Source organism: Ornithorhynchus anatinus, chromosome 1 (genome assembly GCF_004115215.2).
Source record: "Ornithorhynchus anatinus isolate Pmale09 chromosome 1, mOrnAna1.pri.v4, whole genome shotgun sequence".
NCBI lineage: Eukaryota > Metazoa > Chordata > Mammalia > Monotremata > Ornithorhynchidae > Ornithorhynchus > Ornithorhynchus anatinus.
Window position 1 is genome coordinate 71,204,317 of NC_041728.1, and position 24,945 is coordinate 71,229,261.

Consider the following 24,945-nt stretch of genomic DNA (forward strand, 5'->3'; position numbering starts at 1 on the left):
CCCAGAGAAGTTAAGTGACTTGCCCACAGTCACACAGCTGACAAGTGGCAGAGCTGGGATTCGAACTCATGACCTCTGACTCCAAAGCCCATGCTCTTTCCACTGAGCCACACTGCTTCTCTATTTATAGTTATTAATAGATGGGAGGAAGAGGAGTGTAGGACAGCTTAAGCCCTTATTCATGGACTTTCATATAAAGCTGCTGTGGAGTCTAACCTTCTATGTGGTTAACGACACCTGGCCTTAATATGGTGTAGTGGACAGAGCATGGGCCTGGGAGTCAGAAGATCATGGGTTCTAATCCTGACTCCTCCTCTTGTCTGCTGTGTGACCTTGGGCAAGTCACTTTACTTCTCTCAGCCTCAGTTACCTCATCTGTAAAATGGGGATTGAGACTCTGAGCCCCACATGGGACAGAGACTGTGTCCAACCTGATTTGCTGGTATCTATCCCTGCGCTTTGTACAGTGCCTGACACATAGTAAGTGCTAAACAAATACCATAATAATAATTATTCTTATTAATGCACAGCAGTCATATCCAGCCTCTAGAGTGGTTATGCAGCATTATTTAATGCTCAATAGCAAATGGCAGGACAAGATTACCCACAAAGAGGTCATGGGACACAGTTAATTCACCAACAGTGAGCAATGCTAAAAACAACTGAATTCTGCTGGACAGGACAGGTGAGCAATTGATCAATCAATCAATCAATGATATTACTGAAAGCTTTTTGTGTGCAGAGCCCTGTACCAAGCGCTTGGGAGAGTTTTGCACAATCGAGTTAGTAGGCAAGATCCCTGCCCACAAGAAGCTTATAGTCTACAGAAGTGGGGGGGGCATGTTAAAATGAGTGTGATGGGGTGATTATCAAAGTGTTTAGGGGGTACAGACCCAAGTGCAGAGGTGGAATGGATATGAGCAGAATGGATAACTGCAGGATACCCAAGGAGATTTTGTATGGAGAAATGAAAGAAAGCACAAGAAACCAGGAGGGCAGAATAAATGGTGTGTATAAATCTATTTATTTACACTGATGCCTGTTTACTTGTTTTGATGACTGTCTCTCCCCTTCTAGGCTGTGGGCAGGGATTGTCTCTTTCTAAATGACTTGTACTTTCCCAGCGCTTAGTGCAGTGTTCTCCACACAGTAACAACTCAATAAATATGATTGAATGAATGAATGAATGACATAATGAAATACAGTTTCAAACAGCATACTAGAGAAGTGGCCAGTTGGTAAACCACTTCAGTGGACCTACCAGTCTGGTGAACAGTTTGCTTATTTATCTATCTATCTATCTATCTATCTATCTATCTATCTATCTATCTATCTATCTATCTATCTATCTATATTAATGTCTGTCTCCCCCTTTAGACTATGAGCTTGTTGAGGATGGGGAATGTGTCCGTTCTTGTATTATACCCTTCCAAGAGCTTAATAGTGTTTTGCACACAGTAAGTGCTCAAAAAATACAATTGAATGAATGAATGAAAGAATGAACAACAATCATGAAGAGGTTGCTCTTGACAAAAATCGAGATATAAAGAGGCCAGCGTGAATATAGAGACAGGCCCTGTACAGGTCAAACCTATTTATAGAGTAAATTTCATCTATAAGGGCAGAAATGTGATGGTGTGCTAGTCACCCATTGGTCTTTTCAGTTACACAAGCACAAAATCTTGCTGGAAATCCATTTTAGAACATGAAGGTCAGCACACATACAAACACACACACACTCCATTTGTACTATTTTTCGTGTACCCTGCCAAACACCACATATTCATTCATTCATTCATATTTATTAAGTGCTTACTGCGTGCAGAACACTGAACTAAACGCTTGGTAAAGAACAATGCAACAATAAACAGTGAGATCCCTGCCCGCAACGAGCTCACAGTCTAGGGGGTGGAGGGGAGATGCACAGGAGTGGAAAGGAAGGGGACGAAGTCAGGGCTCAGAATGGCAAAGGGATTAAGGCTTTGTGTAGAAAGCCAGGAGGGGAGGGACAAAAAGCCTACACGATTAGTGGCTGTGGGTCAGGACAGGAATTTGGAGGAGGAAGTTCATTCATTCATTCATTCAATAGTATTTATTGAGCGCTTACTATGTGCAGAGCACTGTACTAAGCGCTTGGAATGAACAAGTCGGCAACAGATAGAGACATTCCCTGCCGTTTGACGGGTTTACAGTCTAATCGGGGAGAGAGTACGTACCAGGTTGAAGATGGTCAGATGAACAAGAATAGGGAAGACAGAGGTCTAAGAGGCATTTTAAAAAAAAGAGCAAGAGGGCTGGAGTTGAGCGTGGGAAAGAGAGACAAGAAAAACACATAAAATCTATGCACTTTTCCCAGGTCTCAGTGAGTAAAGATAGAATAATGTTTATGTGAAAAAAATAAGTAAATTAATTGGGCAAACACTAAATGATAGAGTACTGGGTGCTTTTAATATGAAATTAACAAGAAGCATAGTGCATAAAGGAGTTTTCATCCATTGGTGGGATTGGAACAAACTTGCCAAAATATGGACATTTTAATAAATGACAGGAGTGAGTTGAGAGAGAGATTGGGCCGAGGGTAGGAATTGTGTGTATTTACTATATCATACCCTCCCAAATACTTGTTCAGTGGCTCTGCACACAGTAACTGCTCAGTAAATATCATTACTGGTGATGATGATGATGATGATAGTTTGAGAAAGGTGGGGTTAATCTGGGAAAACTTCCTGGTGGAGGTGGACTTTAAGTTAAGAGGAAGGATGCTGAGTGGTAAAGAGGTAGAAGAGGATGAGTCCATGCTGATACATTGGCTTGGCATAGGAGTGGGATTCTTAGTGTGGGAGGGTGAGGCAAAGAAGGAGGAATGACTCCATCACAGGACCCAAGGGATCAGGGAATGTTGTCAGATCATGGTCTCTTAAAAAAAAAATCATAGCAGGCTTCCTGTCCTGGACTCCATGCCCCTGGCCTGGGGGCACTTTGGGGAGAAGGGGCAGCAGGGAGCTAGAACCCAGTGCAGTTGGGTATTTATTGAGTACTTAATATGTGCAAAGCACTGTACTAAGTCCTTGAAACCATGAAGACTCTCAGCTTCCTGATTATATGCTAGCACTCCCTGACTACAGCCTAGCCCTTAGCTGGGGTTATTTAACCACATGGCAAGAATCATTTAGTGATATTTTTGAGGATTTACTATGTGCAGGTCTGCCTTTATGAATGCCAATAGCATTTGTTCTTAGCCACAGGCATGTTCCACCCCCTTCTCCTTGAACCATTATCTAACCTTAGCTTCACTGACACTGTCCAGGAACCTCTTTCTCAGAAACTTTTGCGGTCTCCTCCTCTGCCTCCCACCTTGTAACTGTGGGAGTCCCTCAAGACTAAGTTATAGTATGGCTTAGTGTAAAGAGCACTGGCTTGGGAGTCAGAGGTCATGGGTTCTAATCCTGACTCTGCCACTTGTCAGCTGTGTGACATTGGGCAAGTCACTTTACTTCTCTGGGCCTCAGGTGCCTCATCTGTAAAATGGGGATTAAGACTGTGAGCCCCTTGTGGAACAACCTGATTATCTTAAATCTACACCAGTGCTTAGAAGAGTGCTTGGCACATAGTAAGCACTTAACAAATACCATCATCATCATCATCATCATCATCATCATCATCATCATCATCATCATTATGGGTGCCCTTTTACCCATTCTTTTGGAAAACTCTTTCACTCCCATGGCTTCAACTACCATCTCTATGTGGATGATTCTCGGATCTACCACTCCAGTTCTGACCTCTCTCCTTCTCTGCAGTCTAAAATTTCCTCCAGCCTTCAGGACATTTCTATTTGGATGTCCTGTCAACAACTCAAATTTAACATGTTCAAAACAGAAGTCCTCATCTTCCCAACCAAACCCTGTCCTCCCACTTTCTTTTCCATCACTGTAGACAAGTAGACAACACTACAGTCCTCCCTGTCTCAACAAGTCCATAATCTAGTCATTATCCTTGATTCAACTCTTTCATTCAGCTCATATATTCAATCTGTCACCAAGTTCTATATGTTCTACCTACACAGCATCACTAAAATCTACGCTTTCGTCCCCATCTGAACTACCTCACTGATCCTCTTTCCCTCTTCAAAACCCTACTTAAAAATCACCTCCTCCAAGAGGCGTTCCCAGACTGAGCTCCTCTTCCCCCTCTACTCCCTCTGCCATCCCCCCTTTACTTCTCCGCAGCTAAAGCCTCATTTTCCCCTTTTCCCTCTGCTCCTCCACCTCTCCCTTCCCATCCCCACAGCACTGTACTCGTCCGCTCAACTGTATATATTTTCGTTACCCTATTTATTTTGTTAATGAATTGTACATCGCCTTGATTCTATTTAGTTGCCATTGTTTTTACGAGATGTTTTTCCCCTTGACGCTGTTTATTGCCATTGTTCTTGTCTGTCCGTCTCCCCCGATTAGACTGTAAGCCCGTCAAACGGCAGGGACTGTCTCTATCTGTTGCCGACTTGTTCATCCCAAGCGCTTAGTACAGTGCTCTGCACATAGTAAGCGCTCAATAAATACTATTGAATGAATGAATGAATGATCCAATCTTGATTACTGCATCAGCCTTCTTGCTCACTTCTCTGCCTCCCATTTTCCCCCACATCCAGTCATTTCACGCTTCTGCCCAGATCATTTTCTTAAAAACTGCTCAGTCTTGGTCTCCCTTCTCCTCAGGAACCTCCAGTGGTTGCTCGTCTACCTCTGCATCCAGCAGAAACTCCTTACCTTTGGGTTTAAGGTACTCAATCAGCTCTCTCCTTCCTATCTTAACTTGCTGATTTCCTACTACAATTCAAACTATGAGATAGACGAGATCAAGGTACAGTAAATAGGTTGGCATTTAATGAGCTGGTTTTCTGCTGGCTTGGCCCCTGACTGGAACAGATTTGCACTGGACACCCTACTATGGGTCTTGGGGTGGCTCGAGACAGGCCTTACTTACACTGACATAATGCACCACAGTTTCAAAAAGCATATTAGGGGTCTTGCTGCTGACTCCTTGCCCACATCCTTCCTCTGGCCTGGAACTTCCTCTCCCCTCATATATAACAAACCACTACTCCTCATATCAAAGTCTATGAAAGTCACTTCTCCTCCAAGAGGCCTACCCCAACTAAGCCCTCATTTCCTCTACTTCCTCTCCCTTCTTCATCATCTTGCACCTGAAGGCAAATGCCTGATCTCGGGAGTAGTATTGTATGATGGCCAGGTCACAGATTACTTAATTTTCCAAGGAATCATGATCCCAAGATAGCCAACGGAAATCCCCGAGTATTATTATTTGTGCTTCTCTGGGCCATGGGACAGAGCACCAAACTCAGTTTTTTCCCCTCCAAAATCACACAGTTTTTGCATAAGGATGAAATAGTTTCCTTTCACAGGCACCAACACCAATTTAAGCAGTGTCAGTTAATAACATTTCTTGAGTGCTTAAGCATTTGGAGAATGCACCAAAAGTAAGAGACACTACCCCTGCCCTCATTTATTTTTCTGTTTGTTTGTTCCATTGGTCCTAAACATTGTGCATAAACCCATCAATCAAACATATTTACTGAGTGCTTCTTTTGTGCCCAGCACTGTACTAAATGCTTGAAGCCATGATTATATCCTAGCACTCCTTGACTATATCCTAGCCCTTAGCTGGGGTTATATAACAAATTGGCAAGAATCAATCATCAATCAATGGAATTTTTGATGATTTACTGTGTGCAGAACATTCTTCTAAGTGCTTGGGAGAGTATAGTATAAAGAGTAGGTACCCATGATCCCTGCTCACAAAGAGCTTATGGACAATTACTTTCTCCCACTTCAAAACCTTACTGAAGACACATCTCCTCCAAGAGGCCTTCCCTGACTAAGCTCTGCTTTCCTCTTCTCCCACTCCCTTGTGCATCACCCTGACTTGCTCCCTTTATTCATCCTCCCTCCCAGCCCCACAGCACTTATGTACACATCTGTCATTTATTTATATTAGTGCTGTCTCACTTTATAGAATGTAAACTCATTGAGGGCAGGGAATGTCTATATTTATTGTTATCTTGTACTTTCCCAAGACTTTAGTACAGTGTTCTGCACTCAGTATGTGCTCAATAATTATGATTGACAGATCATGGGTCGTTCAGCTAAGCTACAGTAGTGACCTCTCTCTTCTGCAGTAGCAGTGGCAGGTGTGAGCTAGGAAACTGGATTTATTCTGGAGCTTATCCAGGAAAGGCACAGTTGGGGGGTGAGGGGTGGCTCGGTCTGGCCCATCAGGACCCTCCTGGATAATCCCTGGATCTGCTCAACTTGATTTGGGACAGTACTCGGCACATAGTTATCTCTTGTCAAATAATAATTCAGAGTCAAGACTGGGCCAAGGTCACAGCTAAGGATGGCTTCAAGGGCAGGGTCACAGCCAAGATTAGCCTGGGGCAGCACCATGTCACTTTGAGCTTTCCAAACTTTGTCAGTGGTCTTGGAACTGGACTGGAACTTCTCAGGAGGATGTCAGAAGTTTAAGGCACTGTGTGTTTCATGACATTCTTCCTATGGAGTCCAATGCTACATCAGCTCAGGGTTCATGGGGACAAGGTCGGAGCAAGGTCATATTTAGTAGACCCTTCTGATATTGTGTCACGGGTAGGGTGACCATTCATTCTGTTTTATACTCAACAATCTGGTTTTCAGATACCCTGAAATGACACAGGACAATTTTATTTTAATTTTTATTTTCTGACCAGCAACAACATGGATTCTGAAAATTCCTACAAAGAACATTTTAAGACTCTAATTTGTAGATTCCTTTTAGGCAGGGATCATGTCTACCTACGTGTCTACCTGTGTCTGCTACTTTGAGAAGCAGCATAGTATAGTGGATAGAGCACAGGCCTGGAAATCAGAATGGCATGGGTTCTAATCCCGGCTCTGCACATGTCTGCTGTGTGACCTTGGGCAAGTCACTTCTCTGGGCCTATTACCTCATCTATAAAATAGGGTTTGAGACTGCAAGCCCCAGGGGACAGGGAGGGTGTGTAACTTGATTTGCTTGTATCTACTCAGGGCTAAGTATAGTGCCTAGCACATAGTAAGTGTTTAACAAATTCCACTGTCATCATTATTATTTTTTATTGTATTGCGCTCTTCCAAGTGCTTAGTACAGTGCTCTGCACACCATCAGTACTCAATAAATACCACTGATTGATTGATGAATGCAAAAGCTGTGTTCTTCTAAATAATTTCAAAACCAAAAGTTTATGAATGTAGCCAGGAATGAATAGAACTACAAACACAAATCATTCCCCCAGGGTAAAAACATGCCGACTTGTATTTTTGATATTTTAAATCCTTATTTTTTATTTAAATAAAAATAGGTGGGTGTGGACTTCTGCAAAGAGGTGTCTGGAAATCTCTAGCACCTCTAATGACTGCCCCCAGGGATTAGAGTTCTTCCCATTTACAGATGGGGCAGCTGAGGCCTGAAGCAAGTGACAACATTTGCAAAATGGGATATGGCAAGACAGCGGCAGAATAGAGGTGGGGACCCTAAGCCCTTGAGCTTGTGACTTTAGTCTCTGTTGTTTTTTAAAATGCAGTTATGTTGAGGGTTACTTCACTTTGGCAGCTGATTTGAGAATGGAGTGAAAGTTCTGCCTTCTCTACTTTTTCATTTTTTTCTCTCCATCAAGTCTTCCCTTTTCCGCCTCCTCTAAACTGCAGAATCAATCAATGGTATTTATTGAGCACTTACTGTTGCAGAGCACTGTACTAAGCACTTAGGTGAGTACAATATAACAGAATTGGTAGACATGTTTCCTGCCAACCACAAGTTTAGCTCAGAGAAGCTATAAAACACACCAAAACCCACAAATTTATACAGCCTGGGGACTTCCCTGAGTAGCCCAGATAGAACTGGGTTCAAATATTCTCGCAAAAGATGAAACCAAATGATAAATGAGACAGAGAACATCAGAGACTGAGTCACTCTTTTGAACCACTCTGCTAATCAGGTCTGTGACCTTCTTACTCAAGCCAGACCCCTTATCTATTGGCTCGTTTTCACGATGTGCTGAGAATTGTGGACAGGAATGTTCCCTCTAACTTCACTCATCCATATTGCTCTGCTTAAAGCAACTAGACAATAAAGTCCAGCCACCCCAGAAATCTGAAATCCTTGTGTCGAACACTGATCAACCAATCAGTGTATTTATACTTATTGGGTGCAGAGCACTGTAATATGAGCTTGGGATGGTACAACATAATAAAGTAGGTAGACACATCTATGGGGGAGACAGACTTTAAAATAAATAGAGTCTGACTCTTTTCAAAAGAAGCTTCTGATGCCTTGTGGGGTTTTGGATCCCTACCAAAATCTGTAGACTGTAAGCTCTTCAAGGACAGGGATCGTGTCTACTAACACTATTATACTCTCCAAATCCTAGGAACAGTTTTCTGGATAGTGTAAACACTCAGTAAATACCAATGATAGATTAATTTCAGCCACAGTGTTTCCTGTGCTTACCTTACTCTCCATTTCCACTTCTCCCATTCCCTTCTACGTCACTGCTGCACTTGCATTTGCACCCTTTATTCACCCATCCCTCAGCCCCACAGCACTTATGGACTTATTCTTTATTACTATGAATTATTATTATTATTTATTTATTTATATTAATATTCTTCCCCACCCTTAACTGCAAGCTTATTGTGGGCAGGGAACATGTCCACCAACTCGGTCATAATGAACTCTCCCAACTGCTTAGCACAGCGCTCTGCACACAGTAAGGGCTCAATAAGTATGACTGATTGATTGGATTTATTATCCCTGATTTGTGGGGCCTGAAGAACCTCAGTCTCAAGCATATATGTCTCTAGTCTCTTGGGCCCTTTCTGGGGTAGGACTCTTCTCTTCAATTAATCAGTCATTTATATTTATTGAGCACTTAGGTGTGCAGAGTTATTGGGATAGTACAGGGACTTATCTTGCATCTTCAGGATGAGAAAACAGTTTTGACAGCTCTGATTGGACTGAATTCTTTCTCTTTCTACTTGGTCTTCTTTCTGGCATCTCGTACGTTCATTATAAGGAATAAACCTCAGAATTTGGCTCTGGCCTAGATACATCTTACTCTGTCTGCTGAGGGTTGGGAGTTCAAATGATGCCCCCCGAGAACTCATGCTTTCTCGAGGTTGGGCCCAATTACCTTTTAATAAGGTCTTGGCATAGGCGACACAATCAAGCTACGTGTTAGAGCAAAAACATCAAATCTTTGGAGGTATGCGCCCACGCGGTAATTATGTTCTCCTTTTGGCAAGGTGGCTTTGTCTCTGAATCACCTTGTCCCCTAAGGGGCTCAATACATTCCAAAATATCTGGTTTTTTCCAAGTGACTAAGAAGGGGGAGTGGATTTCCCTCTTCTTTCCAGGTGCCTGGGTCCATGATCATTGCACTTTTCATCTGCACTTAATGCTGAATGACATGTTTTGAAGATTAAAAGTAACTAAATGCATTTTAAATGCAGCTTTGTTCAAGCGCAGAATGTAGGTTGAGAAATTTACAATAGCTGGATATAGATATTAAGAAACATATTTCCATTTGCCTGAGGGGTTTCCAGGGAACAAGATCACACCAGCATGGCCAATAACGTCTGAAGAGTAAGTGACTTAATAGAGCTGGGTGTTGATTGTGCTTTGTATATGATAATAATACAGTGGGTGAATTGTGCCTTACTTATAAGAACCTCTAAAGGCCTACATATCTTACTTATTCAACCTTCAGGTACGGAAGAAAAGGTTTTATTATACATACTTGATAGATGGAAATAACAACAACTGAGGCTCAGAGAGGTTTTGTGACCTACCCAAGTTCGCCCAGCAAGTCAATAAAGTCAGAAGTAGAATCCAGCTTTTCAGACAACTAAGCCTCTCCTTCTAGTCAATTCAACCTGCCACCTAAATGTTTTGTAGCATATTGATGTTTTGGGAATACTTTCAAAATTCTAGCATGTTATATGAATTAATTTCCTATGTCAGCAAATGTGGCCTTTTAATCACTAGTATTTATTGAGCCCTTACTGCGTGCAAAGCACTGTACTAGGTTCTTGGGAGAATACAAAAGAGTTGGTAGACAAGACCCTGACCACACAGATTTTACAGATTAGAGGACTCTAGTATTCTAGTATTACAGACTAGCTTTCTAGCAGTCTCCTACTTGATTTCCTCATTTCTCATGCATCTTAACTTTTCTCCTGTTTGATATACCGTACATTCATTTTTATTTTGTCTTTGACTTCCTCTGCTCCTTTTTGCCATCCCCTACTTTTTCCTTTCTTTTTGTTCTGACATCTTCCTTCTTTTTCCTGCCATTCTGCCTACCTTCTTTCATCTTGTCCTTCTGCTCTTCTTGCCTCTTACCTTTTTCCTGTATCCCCCAGGTCCACTTCTTTTTCTCTCCAGTTTCCTTTTATAAAAGCAATTCATATTTCATTTCTCCTCTATTTCCTCTCTCTCCTTTTCTGGATGCTTTTGACCCATTTTTTTCTCCCTCTTCTCTACCCACACTCTTTTTATTAATTTTTCTTTATTATTTATTTATTTTTCTTCTCTCTCTCTGTGACAGATGTGGTGGGATAGGGACCAGTCTATATGTTAAAGGGCCAAGAGGCACTAGGATGTTTGTAAAGCAGTGTTGCCTAGTAGGTAGAGCATGGGCCTGGGAGTCAGAAGGATCTGAGTTCTAATCCCACCTCCACCACTATCTGCTGTGTAACCTACTGTACTCTCCCAAGTGCGTAGTATAGTGTTTTGAACAAAGAAAGTGCTCAGTAAATCCAATTGAATGAACAAATGACTTTGGTTAAGTCACTTCACTTTTCTGTGCCTCTGTTGGATTAAGACTCTGAGCCACATGTGGGACAGGGACTGTGTTCAACCTGAGTAGCTTGCCTCTACCCCAGTGCTTAGGTCAGTGTCTGGCACATAGTAAGTGCTAAACAGATGTCATTCTTTCTGAATTAACTTTCTCATGTTCAACAACACAACCAAAGTCATGAAACACTCCTGAATCACCAAGCTCTACCAAGCTTTTCCATCTGGAGGGCAATAACATATGTTAGCTGAGGAATCACTACATGTTTCCTAATACTTACTAAACATTATGGGAGGAAGTGACCTTTAATAATTAATTAATTAATTCATTCATATTTATTGTGTGCTTACTGTGTGCAGAGCACTGTATTAAGTGCTTGGAATGTACAATTTCGCAACAGATAGAGACAATCCCTGCCCAACAACGGCCACCAGTCTAAATGGGGGAGACAGCAGAGCAAAACAGAACAGAGTAAAACAAAACAACTAATGAGAGGAAGGAACTAGAAGTCTAAAGTTGTGAGTTTCATTAACATTACTGCTATGTCACATGACCCCCTGAGCACCCGCAATCTTATACTTCTCTAGCGTCTCTTTTTATAATGACCACTAACTTCCCTGGCATAGTGGATAGAGTATGAGCCTGGGAGTCAGAAGGTCATGGGTTCTAATCCCGGCTCCTCCACTCATCTGCTGTGTGGCCTTGGGGGAGTCACTTCACTTCTCTGGGCCTCATTTACCTCACTTGTAAAATAGGGACTGAGACTGTGAGCCCCATGCGGGATAGGGACTGTGTCCAACCTGATTTGCTTGTATCCACTCCAGTGCTTAGTACACATTGTAAGTACTTGGCAAACGGTAAACTGCTTAACAAATACCATCATCATCATCATCATCATCATTATCATCATCATCATTCTCTCTACTTCTTGCCAGAAACAACCACAGCCACAACTACAACTTCAGAAACAGCTACATCTTCTACTTGTGCCATTAAGTGCTTAGTACAGTGCTTTGCACAAAGTGCTCAACAAATGCGATTGAATGAATTAAGAAACCCATGGAATTTCACACCCATGGGTTTCTTAATGGCATAAATGGAAGATGTCTAATTTCAATGATACCATATAAAAGCTTATATCTGTATAGAACCTTCATTTTTTATCTAAAAGACAACAGACACATTCCCTTCCCTCAAGGACCTTACATTCTCGAGTCTATAGTCTAAAGTTTAGAGTTTACAGTTTGGTACATTAATAATGATAATAGTTATGGCATTTGTTAAGCACTTGTGTGTCAAGCACTGTTCTAAGAGCTAGGATAGATACAAGGTAATCAGGTTATCCCATGTGGGGCTTACAGTCTCAATCCCCATTTTACAGATGAGGTAACTGAGGCACAGAGAAGTTAAATGGCTTGTGCAAGGTCACACAGCAGACAAGTGATGGAGTAGGGATTAAAACCCACCACCCCTGCCTCCCAAGGCCATGGTCTTGCCACTAGATCATGCTGCTTCTCTAACAATAGCTCACTGAAGAGGGATTAGCAAATGTTCATTGTTCACAGTTTATTCCCATTTAAGGCTTACAGCTTCTTTTTGAGGTGGCATTATTATCCCCATTTTAGGGATACCCAGACATGAGGAGAGGGAGGTGAAGTGACTCTCCCAAAGCCACACAACTGGCCAGTTTCAGAGCTGGGGGTAGAACCCAGGTCTCTAACAACCAACTCCAAGGCCCTATCTTCTTGCCATTAGACCCTCCTATCTCCAATCAAACAAAAGAGGCAATTGTTCCTTAACAGGTCATTTATACAAATTGTCTGAAAGCCACAAGTTAAGTGGGTTAGCCAAGGTCACACAACAGACAAGTGGCAGAGCAGGGATTAGAACACATGATCCCATATGACATCATGACATGACACTGTACATGAGCAACGCTGCACACGATTATACTGGAGCTGTCTCTGGGGTTTATCTGATTTGAGTCTAGCGAGGGGATAATCCAGACCTACACTGATCCCCCACCCCTCAGCCAGCCTCACTCTCTCAGACCAGAGAGAACTGATCAGTTGCAGAGATGTTGCCAGCATTCTGCCATGAACATTGGCTAATCCTTCTTCAATTAGCCTAATTGACAGGGCAATTAGCTAGTGTTAAAGCAGCATGGCCTAGTGGATAGATCTCGGGCCTGAGAGTCAGAAGGTCACGGGTTCTAATTCCTGCTCCACCACTTGTCTGCTGTGTGACCTTGGTCAAGTTACTTCACTTGTCTGTGCCTTACTTCCGTCATCTGTAAAGGGGATTAAGATTGTGAGCTCCGTGTGGGACAGGGAATATGTCCAACCCAATTATCTTGTATCTACCCCAGTGCTTAGAACAGTGCCTGGCACATAGTAAGCACTTAGCAAATACCATAGTTATTATTATTATTAATAATGCTATTATTACTATGCTTAATATGTGCCAGGCACAGTTTTAAGTGCTGGGGTAGGTACAAGGTAATGAGGATGTCCCATGTGGGGCTCATAGTCTTAATCCCCATTTGACAGATGAGGTAACTGAGACAGAAATTAAGTGATTTGCCCAAGGTCAGACAGCGGGCAAGTGGCTGAGCGGGGATTAGAACCCACGTCCTCTGACTCCAAAACTATTGGTCTTTCCACTAAGCCACACAGTTTCTCTAATAGATTGTCGAATGTAGACTGTAGACTCTAGATTGTAAACTCCTTGTGCCAGAGAAAGGATCTGCTATTGTTATATCATACTTTCCCTAGCACTTAATACAGTACTTTGCACACAGTAAGCACTCAATTAATACAATTGAATGAATGAATGAACACTAGAGTTTTGGCCCAGGGTAGGTAGTTTTTCTGGGCTGCAGCAGATGCCACTCAGGCTGCTCAGCTCCGTGGGGATGGAGATGGCAGGAGAGGGCAGATAAGGGGATGATCTTTTGCCCCACTTCTCTCCCTTCATCTCTGGGGGCTCTCTCCCCTTTCTGACTTTCCAAAGCTGAGCCGGAGTCTTCTGACTCAGTTTGGATGACCGTCTTAAACTCTCCACAATGCTGCAGCAGCCCATAGGCCTCCAGTATGTTGCCCACAGCTACAGGCCAGAGCTGCAAAGAGATAAATGACTGGGGAGAAAGCATGCTCCATTTTGCTGAGCTTGAGGACAGTTTTTGGCAATTCTTGGGGTTGGAGTGGCGGTTGCCGTTCCCACAACTATGAATCTTATTGTCTTGTGCTTTGGAGTTGTCTCTGACCCATAGCAATGCCATGGATGCATCTCTCCCAGAATGCCCCACCTCTATCTGCAATCGTTCTAAAAATAATAATAATAACAACAATAATGGTATTTGTTAAGCGTTTACTATGCCAAGGACTGTTCCAAACCCTAGGGTAGATACAAGGTAATCAGGTTGTCCCTCATTGGGCTCACAGTCTTAATCCCCATTTTACAGATGAGGTAACTGAGGCACAGAGAAGTTAAGTGGCTTGCCCAGGGTCATATAGTAGACAAGTGTCTGAGCCGGGATTAATAATAATAATAATAATAATAATAATAGTAATAATGTTGGTATTTGTTAAGTACTTACTATGTGCATAGCATTGTTCTAAGCGCTGGAGTAGATACAGGGTAATCAGGTTGTCCCACGTGAGGCTTACAGTTAATCCTCATTTTACAAATGAAGTAACTGAGCAACAGAGAAGTGAAGTGTCTTGCCCACAGTCACACAGCTGACAAGTGGCAGAGCCGGGTTTCAAACCCATAATCTCTGACTCCCAAACCCAGGCTGTTTCCACTGAGCCACGCTGTTTCTCATAAATAATAATGGTGGTATTTGTTAAGTGCTTACTATGTGCAAAACACTGTTCTAAGCGCCGTGGGGGAATACAAGGTGATCAGGTTGTTCCATGTGTGACTCACAGTTATAATCCCCATTTTACAGATGAGGTAATTGAGGCACAGAGAAGTTAAGTGACTTGCCCAAAGTCACACAGCTGACAAGCAGCAGAACTGGGATTAGAACCCATGACCTCTGACTCCCAAGCCCGGGCTCTTTCCACTGAGCAGAACCCATGACCTTCTGACTCCCAGGCCCTTGCTCTATTTATTACACCATGCTTCTTCTTTTGTGCCCCCAACACCCACTGTTTAGCCCAGGGCCCCTGGGCTTCAGCCCTGTGGACTTCTGCAGTCATCTGGTCCTGTGAGATGCCATACTAAAAAGTAGCTTTTTTACCTGGTACAATTGTATCCTCAGAAGTGGCTTGGGAATCTTCATAACTGTCGCCACTGCACAGGGGCCCTCTTATCTATTTTTAAAAATCTGCTCTTTCCTATCTAATTTCTTTTTCAGCTAATCTACCTTATTTCTATGCTCTTTTGAGCCCTCTCTTTTCTCTGAGCTTATCAGAATGGCATTAGGGCAAGAGGATGGGGTGAACAAAAACGTGTGAAATGCAGCCTTTCTACCAGAGGAGTGATGGTGGATAGGGTGGCATTAATAATAATAATAATAATAATGTTGGTATTTGTTAAGCGCTTACTATGTGCCGAGCACTGTTCTAAGCGCTGGGGTAGACATAGGGGAATCAGGTTGTCCCACATGGGGCTCACAGTCTTAATCCCCATTTTACAGATGAGGTAACTGAGGCCCAGAGAAGTTAAGTGACTTGCCCACAGTCACACAGCTGACAAGTGGCCGAGCCGGGATTCGAACTCATGACCTCTGACTCCAAAGCCCGTGCTCTTTCCACTGAGCCACGCTGCTTCTCTTGTGCATTAGTGACAGGTGACTTCAAAAAACATTAACTTTTTCTTTCTGGTACAGACTAACTTGGAGGTCAAAGGTTTGTTGTGCTCTATGTAGATTCTAGACCAAAATGGACTATTTTTACTGCAAATATGCTTACTGTGTACAGCTAAAATCCCCATTTTAGGATAATGCTCTATATACCATAAACACTCAGTAAATACCATTAATTGATTGATAGTGACAGGCAGAGCTGTCCTTACTTACTATTGAGTTGTCTTATAGGATTGTCTAAGGTTCTGGGACAGTTTTGGCAGATTTTGCTCTGCAAAATGTTAATCAAGTGAAATCCTTCAAGATGATCCCATAAATCAGCATTTTATATATTCCCCTGGCTGGCTTGCTCATAGTCTAAACTACAAAGTCATCAGACCTTCTTAGCGGGGGAAGAAGGAAGTAGGAATTTCCGTGAAACTCTGGGAGGAAGGAACTTAGCTGACTACGGGGGTGCGTGTGGTTTCTTCTGCCGCCTTGGCTCATTTTCCTGGGCTCCGGAGCGGGTGGAAAAATGTGCTTTCCTCCGCTGTGCCAGGTCGTTTTTCTGGGCTAAACTTTGTAGCAGGTGGGAATACTGCCCCCATTCCGCCGCTGCTGGGCTCAGGACAGTGGGATGGGAGGGAGCCGGGCTGGGCTTTCCCTCTGGGGTGCTAGTTCATGCTGCCCGAGGTCTGGCTCCCCATGGGGTGGGCAGGAGAGACAAAACAAGAAAACTTGTGTTTGTTTTCTTTTTATTTGAAAGCAACAACAAAAAAATCCCCCAGGAGCTTGCAGTGGTCCAAGGCTGGGGTGACCTCCTAGACCGGGGAGCACTGAGGCCATTACCCCCAACTCTGTGGGGTTGCACGTAGAGGGCGGACTACAGGCAGATGTCAGATCATATAATAAGGCCTAAAAGTGGGATAGTCATTCCATGTTGGACCACAGTTCAATTCCATAGCCTTGGGATTGGTAAAATTAATTGGATGCTCAGACAACTTTGTCAGCCAACTAAACGTCTCTTATGTGACTCTTTTAGAAGTACATTGGGAGCCCAGGAGAGGTGGAGCAGGCTCTGAAACTGAGATGGGAATTTTTGCCTTTAAGAATCTGAAGTGTTTTCTTAAGTGGAATATGAAATCATGAACAAGATCACAGGATACTTTCTGGTCATTCTGAATTCTTCTTGTTTCTGGAGGCCCCCACTTAATTTCAGTAGTGGAACTGTTATCCCCTTGATTAGACCCTGGCCTGTGGGGGAGGGGAGTCCCACAGTACAATGCCTGCTCTGAAGGCTCAAGTCCTGATACAGCAGGGCAATGTATTCCTAGCTTGGAATGCAAGGGCAGTGTGTAGTGAGATCTAATTAGTGCTGGGATCACATGGCCGAGTAATGTAATATCAGGAAGGAAACATGAGATAGTGTAAAGGCTTCGGCATGGTGCTGAGTCACTGTGACAGGCTCTTTCTCTCTTGCGAGAGGACCGTGTTGGCTTGCGTCTGTCGCTTGGATTCAGCATCTTGCCCTAGCGATTGTGACATCAGTTCAGTTCTGAACCAATTTTCCCTTGTGATTCCAGTTACATCTCTGGGCTCATTGAATGTGAAAATTTCCCTTCTGGGACTGAATGGTCCTCCAGAGGGCAGGAGTAACCCTGGGAGTCCATGACCTAGTGAACAGAGCATGGGCCTGGGAGTCAGAAGAACATGGGTTCTAATCCTGACTCCTCCAGTTGCCTGCTGTGTGACCTTGGGCAAATCACTTGAGAAGCAGTAGGGCTCAGTGGAAAGAACACGGGCTTGGGAGTCAGAGGTCAAGGGTTCTAATCCCAGCTCTGCCACTTGTCAACTGTGTGACTTTGGGCAAGTCCCTTCTCTTCTCTGTGACTCAGTTACCTCATCTGTAAAATGGGGATTAGGACTGTGAGCCCCACGTGGGACAACCTGATTACCTTGTATTCCCCCCTACCCCAGGGCTTAGAACAGTGCTTGGCACATAGTAAGTGCTTAACAAATGCCATTATTATTATTATCATCATTATTACTTAACTTCTCTGGGCCTCAGTTACCTCATTTGCAAAATAGAGATTAATACTGTGAGTCCCACATGAGACATGGACTCTGTCCAACCTGATTATCTTGTATCTATCTCAGTGCTTAGTTCAGTGCTTGGCACATGGCAGGTGCTTAACAAATACCATAAAAAAAGAAAAAAAAAGCCAGTCTGGGAAACATCTGGGCGGCAGTGAGGAGATAGCATGAATGGTGGGCAAAGGAAATAGAGGAATTCACAGGACACAGACTCCTCCCTGGCTCCCACTCCTACTTTTAAGTCTTATTATTATTATTATTATTATTATTATGATAATATTTAAGTGCTAAATATTCCATTCATGTTCCAAGCACTGCATTAGATACAAGATAATCAGGTCCCTTATAGGGCTCACAGTATAGGAGCGAGACCAGATACTGAATCTCCATTTTGCAGATGAAGGTAGTGAGGCACGAGCAGTTAAGTGACTGGCCCGAGGTCATAAAGCAGGTATATGGTAGAGCAGGGATTAGGACCTCTGATTCCCAAGCCCTTGCTCTTTCCACTAGGCCACGTTCCCTGGAGTATTTCCCTTTATGTTGGGGTATAGTCAAGCTGTGTCCATTCGGTCCAGATGTTTTTCTTCAACAACATCAGTTACAGCAGCGGCAACAGCAACAATATTTATTGCACACCTCCTGTGTACAGAGCATTGTTCTATATACCTATATTTATACCTTTTGCTGTCCCTATTTTCAAAGATGATGCTACAAGTGTTGAGATCTTAGCCACATGGTGCGAGGGTGGCTGAAAAGACCCTTCCTCACTTTTCTAGACAACCAGGAGCAAAAGAGTTCGTCTCTGCCCTCAAGAAGCTTACGATTTAATCAGGAAGAGAAGTATATATGTACATGTGTATGTGTATGTAGTGGTATGGGATAGTTGAGGGTGGAGACTCAGGTTTACTGTGCAGAAGGAGGCAATGGTAAAGTGCTTCCATAGTTTTACCAAGAAAACTCTAAGGATACACTAGCAGAACGATTCCAGATGGATGTGGGCTTTTCTGGGAGAGATGTATCCATGGGGTTGCTTTGGGTAGGACATGACTCGACAGCATAAGACAAGAATAATATGTGTATGTATAGTAGGAGCAAGAACAAAAATATAGACACAACTCTATCTGATAGTGGCATCAAGCAGCTCTTGGGAGAAAAGTGTAAAACCTGTTTATGTACCCTAATAATGTTGGTATTTGTTAAGCGCTTACTATGTGCTGAGCACTGTTCTAAGCGCTGGGGTATACACAGGGGAATCAGGTTGTCCCACGTGGGGCTCACAGTCTTAATCCCCATTTTACAGACGAGGGAACTGAGGCACAGAGAAGTTAAGTGACTTGCCCACAGTCACACAGCCGACAAGTGGCAGAGCTGGGATTTGAACTCATGAGCCCTGACTCCAAAGCCCGTGCTCTTTCCACTGCGCCACGCTGCTTCTCCATACTGAATTGGCTCTATCAGGGAACCGACTGGAGCAGTTGCCTCAGGTTCTGTGACTTTAGGGAGTCTCATATTTTCCTGCAAGAAAAATCCTCTAGAACCACTTGCACTTGGGACAGCACAGTTGGGGAGTGAGGAGTCCAAATGGTCCCTTGCTTAGCTCAGGGGAAATTATGTGGGATCTTCTTAGTGTGGAGGGGCAGGGCTCCCTAGGGAACAGGGCCCAGGGTGAAACTGTCTGGTCTGGAGGGAGAAGGTGTAGCTGTAGAGGAGCAGATAAAGAAGGGTGATATAAGGGCAGAACTTTCGGGGCAGACAATGGGGTCCTTCAAAGAGTAAGCTAAACCCCATGAGCAACAACCCTAATGTTCTCTCCACAAAGCAATCCCAGTCAGTTAGTCGATATTATTTATTGAATATGCTTACTGTGTGTAGAGCACTGTACTAAGTGCTTTGGAGAGTGCAGTGCAACAGAGTTGATAGACGCAAACCCTGCCAATGAGGAGTTTACAATCTGTGGAGGAGACAGGCATAAAAAGATAAACAATGTGGCTTTGTGGATAGAGCATGGGCCTAGGAGTTGGAAGGATCTGTTTTTTAGTCCCATTTCTGACACTTGTCTGCTTTGTGACCTTGGGAAAGTCATTTCACTTCTCTGTGCTTCAGTTATCTCAACTGTAAAATGGGGATTAAGATGGTGAGCCCCATGTGGGAGGTTGACTGTGTCCAATCTGATTAGCTCATTTCTACCTCAGCACTTAGTGCAGTGCCTGGCACATAGTAAGCACTTAACAAATGCCATTAAAAAATTACAGATGGGGGGAAAAAGTACATAATAAGGACATGTATATAAGTGCTCTGTGGGTGAGATGAGTAGATAACTCTTTTCTTAAGGTTCCTTGCTGTCTAGTTTTTTCCCTTTCAAACCCTCTCCTCCTCTTGACTTTTCCATCACATTTTACAACACCCCTGCTAACCCCACCCAGGTCTTTCAAGTCCTCAACCTTGGCATTATCTTTTACTCCTCTCTCTCTATTTGAAAAGTTAAAATGGTGAATCATTATATACTCATGCGGAACAAATTTTTGTTTTACTGAGTTAAAGACATAGCGCCAAATTAACTAAGGTTTCCAATGTGGTGGTAGAAAAGTATGGGGGCAAGTTCCCCATTAGCATGTCATAACATGTACATTAGAAAGCCTCATTAGATTTTGCCCTTTTAGTAAGTGGGTTAAAGATTTGAATTTTATACTGTCCCTTGAAAGTTTTTTTTGTTTGTTTTAATATTATTTTTTAAGTACTTACTATGTGTCAAACACTGTTCTAAGTGCTGGGGAATGTACTAGTTAAGTAGGTCAGACAAAGTCCCTATCTCATATAGGGCTTACAGTCCAAACAGGAGGGAGAACAGATGTTTAACCCCATTTTACAATTGAGGAAACTGAGGCACAGAGAAGTTAATTGATTTGCCCAAGGAAACACAGCAAGCGTTTAGCAGAACCAAGATTAGAAGTCAGGTTCTCCAACTCCCAGGCCTATGCTTTTTTCACTAGGCTACGCTGCTTCCCTAGCTTGAACTCTGAAATCCCACCCTCAAACCACAACCTCCTCACCTGCTTTCTCTCCCACAGATTCCTGCTTCCCAAACTTTCCTGTCCTCTGGACTCCCTCCACATATCCCATGCTATCAAAATGGTTGTCTATTCACCTCTGCACCAAACAGAAAGACTTTTAGTCACTCAATCAGCTTTCTCCCTCTTCTTACCTTGATGATCTCCTACTATGCTCAGTCTGTCCACTCCACTCCTCTAAACACCAACCTACTCTCTGTATTTTGATCTCATCTATCCCGCCCCCAACTCCTTGCCCACATTCTCCTTCTGTTCTGGATCTCCCTCTCCCTTCATATATGTCCGTTCACCACTCTCCCCACCTTCAAAACCCTCTTAAAATCACATCTCCTCTAAGAGGCCTTCCCAGACTGAGCCCTTTTTTTTTTCCTATCTGGCTTCCCCTCTGCATCTGAACTTGGCTGTGCAGCCCTTAAGCACTCTGATACTCTCCCCAACCCCAACAGTTGTCTTGTTTTATGCTGTCAAGTAATCTCTTACCCATAGCAACTCCATGGACACGTCACTCCCAGAACGCCCCACTTCCATTTGCAATTGTTCTGGTAGTGTATCCACAGAATTTTCTTGGTAAAAATATAGAAGCGATTTACCACTGCCTCCTTCTGCACAGTAAACTTGTCTCCACCCTCGACTCTTTCCCATGCCACTGCTGCCCAGCACAGGTGAGTTTTGATTTGTAGCAGATTGCCTTCCATTTGTTAGCCACTGCCCAAGCTAGGAATGGAATGGATATGCCTCTGCTTGACTCTCCCTCCTGTAGTTGAGACTGGTAGAGTACTGCAAACTCTCCAGGTGTGGTCCTGAGAGGAGAGTCTCACAATACTTAAGTATATCGGTCACCAAATCCTGTCGGTCTCACCTTCAGAACATTCCTAAAATCCTCCCTTTCCTCTCCATCCAAACTGCTACCATGTTAATACAGTCACTCATCCAATCCCACCTAGATTACTGCATCATCGTTCTTGCTGACATCCCAGCCTCCTGCCTCTCCCCACTCCGGTCCATACTTCTCTCCATTGCCCGAATCATCTTTCTTCAGAAACTCTCAGGACATGTCATCCCTCTCCTCAAAAATCTCCAGTGGTCATCTATGCACCTCTGTATCAAGCAAAAACTCCTCACCATTGGCTTTAAAGCACATCATCACCTTGCCCTCTCCTGCCTCACCTCACTTCTCTCCTACTACAACCCACCCAGCATACTTCATCCTCTAGTGCTAACCTTCTCACTGTGCATCCATCTCATTTATTTCGCCTCCAATCCTTCACCCAGGTCCTGCCTCTGGCCTGGTAAGCCCTCTCTCCTCAAATCCAGCAGACAATTACTCTCCCCACTTTCAAAGCCAAGTCTGACTAACTTGATTAGTTCGTATCTATCCCAGTGCTTAGTACAGTGCATGGCACATAGTAAGCACTTAACAAAAAGAAAAAAAAAGGAGACAGAGTTCCACTGATTAGTATCAAGACTCTTAGAAATTCCATTCCTACTCTGGCCCCTTATTTTCTGTGTATGTGGTGGAGACGCTACTTCCCCACCTCCCTTGAAGACCTTTCTTCAGAAGGAGTCCGGGAAAATGAATGACTGCAAACAACTTTACCCTTTGTAGAGGAAGGTAGCTTATAAGCAAAACACGTAATGAATAATAATTGCAATATTTGTTAAGCACTTATTATCTACCAGGCTCTGTATAAGGTACTGAGGTGGATACAAGCAAATCAAGTTAGACACAATCCCAGTCCCAAGTGGGGTTCACATGCTCAATCTCAGTTCACATGCTCAATCTCCATTTTCCAGATTAGGTAACTAAGGCTCAGAGAAGTGGAGTCACTTGCCCAAGGTCATACAGCAGACAAAATGGTGGATCTGGGATTAGAAATCATGACCTTCTGACTTCCAGGGCTATGCTCTACCCACTATGCCATCAACGGATGACGTTCAGATTTCCCAATTCATCTTTTCTCATTACTTCTGTTTTTAATCAGAGTTTCCAAGGAGCAGGTAAACAAAGTTCTTGTGTCACCACCAGAAGAGAAACTTCATGTGAGGCTTTCTCAACTTTCAGAAAGTAGAAAAGTTGTGCCTGTGGCTCTCCCTGCTCGGACTGTTGCGTTCATTCATTCAATAGTATTTATTGAGCGCTTACTATGTGCAGAGCACTGTACTAAGCACTTGGGATGAACAAGTCGGCAACAGATAGAGACAGTCCCTGCCGTTTGACGGGCTTACAGTCTAATCGGGGGAGACGGACAGACAAGAACAATGGCAATAAACAGAGTCAAGGGGAAGAACATCTCGTAAAAACAATGGCAACTAAATAGAATCGAGGCGATGTACAATTCATTAACAAAATAAATAGGGTAAGGAAAATATATACAGTTGAGCGGACGAGTACAGTGCTGTGGGGATGGGAAGGGAGAGGTGGAGGAGCAGAGGGAAAAGGGGAAAATGAGGGTTTAGCTGCGGAGAGGTAAAGGGGGATGGCAGAGGGAGTAGAGGGAGAAGAGGAGCTCAGTCTGGGAATGCCTCTTGGAGGAGGTGAGTTTTAAGTAGGGTTTTGAAGAGGGAAAGAGAATCAGTTTGGCAGAGGTGAGGAGGGAGAGCGTTCCAGGACCGCGGGAGGACGTGACCCAGGGGTCGACGGCGGGATAGGCGAGACCGAGGGACGGTGAGGAGGTGGGCGGCGGAGGAGCGGAGCGTGCGGGGTGGGCGGTAGAAAGAGAGAAGGGAGGAGAGGTAGGAAGGGGCAAGGAGATGGAGAGCCTTGAAGCCTAGAGTGAGGAGTTTTTGTTTGGAGCGGAGGTTGATAGGCAACCAATGGAGTTGTTTAAGAAGGGGAGTGACATGCCCAGATCGTTTCTGCAGGAAGATGAGCCGGGCAGCGGAGTGAAGAATAGACTGGAGCGGGGCAAGAGAGGAGGAAGGGAGGTCAGAGAGAAGGCTGACACAGTAGTCTAGCCGGGATATAACGAGAGCCCGTAACAGTAAGGTAGCCGTCTGTGAGGAGCTGGGCTTCTGCGTCTGTAGCCAAAGTGCCCTGTTGCTGCTCTTGCTTTTATTGTCAACCTTGCCTTTTATATGTTTGTGTTTCTTACTGTTTTGTGTTTCCTTATGTGACTGTAGTCAATCCCCCTAACCCCTACATCTTTAGAGTGTGAGCCCTGTGAGAGCCAGGGACCAAGTCTAATTCTCATTTCCGTATTTTTTTTCCCAGGGCTTAGTACGTTACACACAGAAAGGCCTGCAAGTCTAGACTGTGAGCCCATTGTTGTGTAGGAATTGTCTCTATCTGTTGCCGAATTGTACTTTCCAAGCGTTTAGTACAGTGCTCTGCACCCCGTAAGCACTTAATAAATATGATTGAATAAATGAAAGTCAGCAGGACCTGGGTTCTAATTCAGTCTCTTCCACTTGTCTGCTGTGTGGCCTTGGGAAAGTCACTTAACTTCTCTGTGCCTCAGTTACCTCTTCTGTAAAACGGAGATTAAGACTGTGAGCCCCTTGTGGGACATGGATTTTGTCCAACCTAATAATTATAATAATTTTGGTATTTCCTAATAATTTACTATGTGGCAGACACTGTACCAAGTACTGGGGTGGATACAAAGAAATTGGGTTGGACTTAGTCCCTGTCCCAAATGGGGTTCACAGTTGCAAACTTTATTTTACAGATGATGCAAATGAGGCACAGAGAAATGAAGTGGCTTGCCCAAGGCTAACTTGCATCTACCCCAGAGCTTAATACAGTGCCAGGCGTTTAGTAAGCATTTAACAAATACCATAAAAAAACTAAGCTTCTACTGAGATAGGTGGATGTTTCAGAGAAGCAGGGTGGCCTAATACATAAAGCACAGGCCTGAGGGTCAGAAGGATCTGGATTTTAATCCCAGTTCCACAATTTGTCTGCTCTGTGACCTTGGGCAAGTCCCTTCACTTCTCTGTGCCTCAGTTATCTGTAAAATGGCGTTTAAAACTGTAAGCCCCATGTGGAACATGTGGTCCCTGTCCCACAGTCTCTGTCAAACCCAGTTTGCTTGTAGGCACCCCAGTTTTTAGTACAGTGTCAGGCACATACTAAGCACTTAACAAATACCACAGTTATT

The 24,945-nt window shown here is 43.7% G+C and overlaps 1 non-coding gene across 1 annotated transcript; it reads right to left on the minus strand.

Annotated features, from left to right (window-relative positions):
- Window positions 1–21,517: 21,517 nt before the first annotated feature.
- Window positions 21,518–21,655, minus strand: LOC114815629. Its single transcript, XR_003763428.1, has one exon. It is a non-coding gene; the product is annotated as a small nucleolar RNA SNORA7 (small nucleolar RNA).
- Window positions 21,656–24,945: the final 3,290 nt, after the last annotated feature.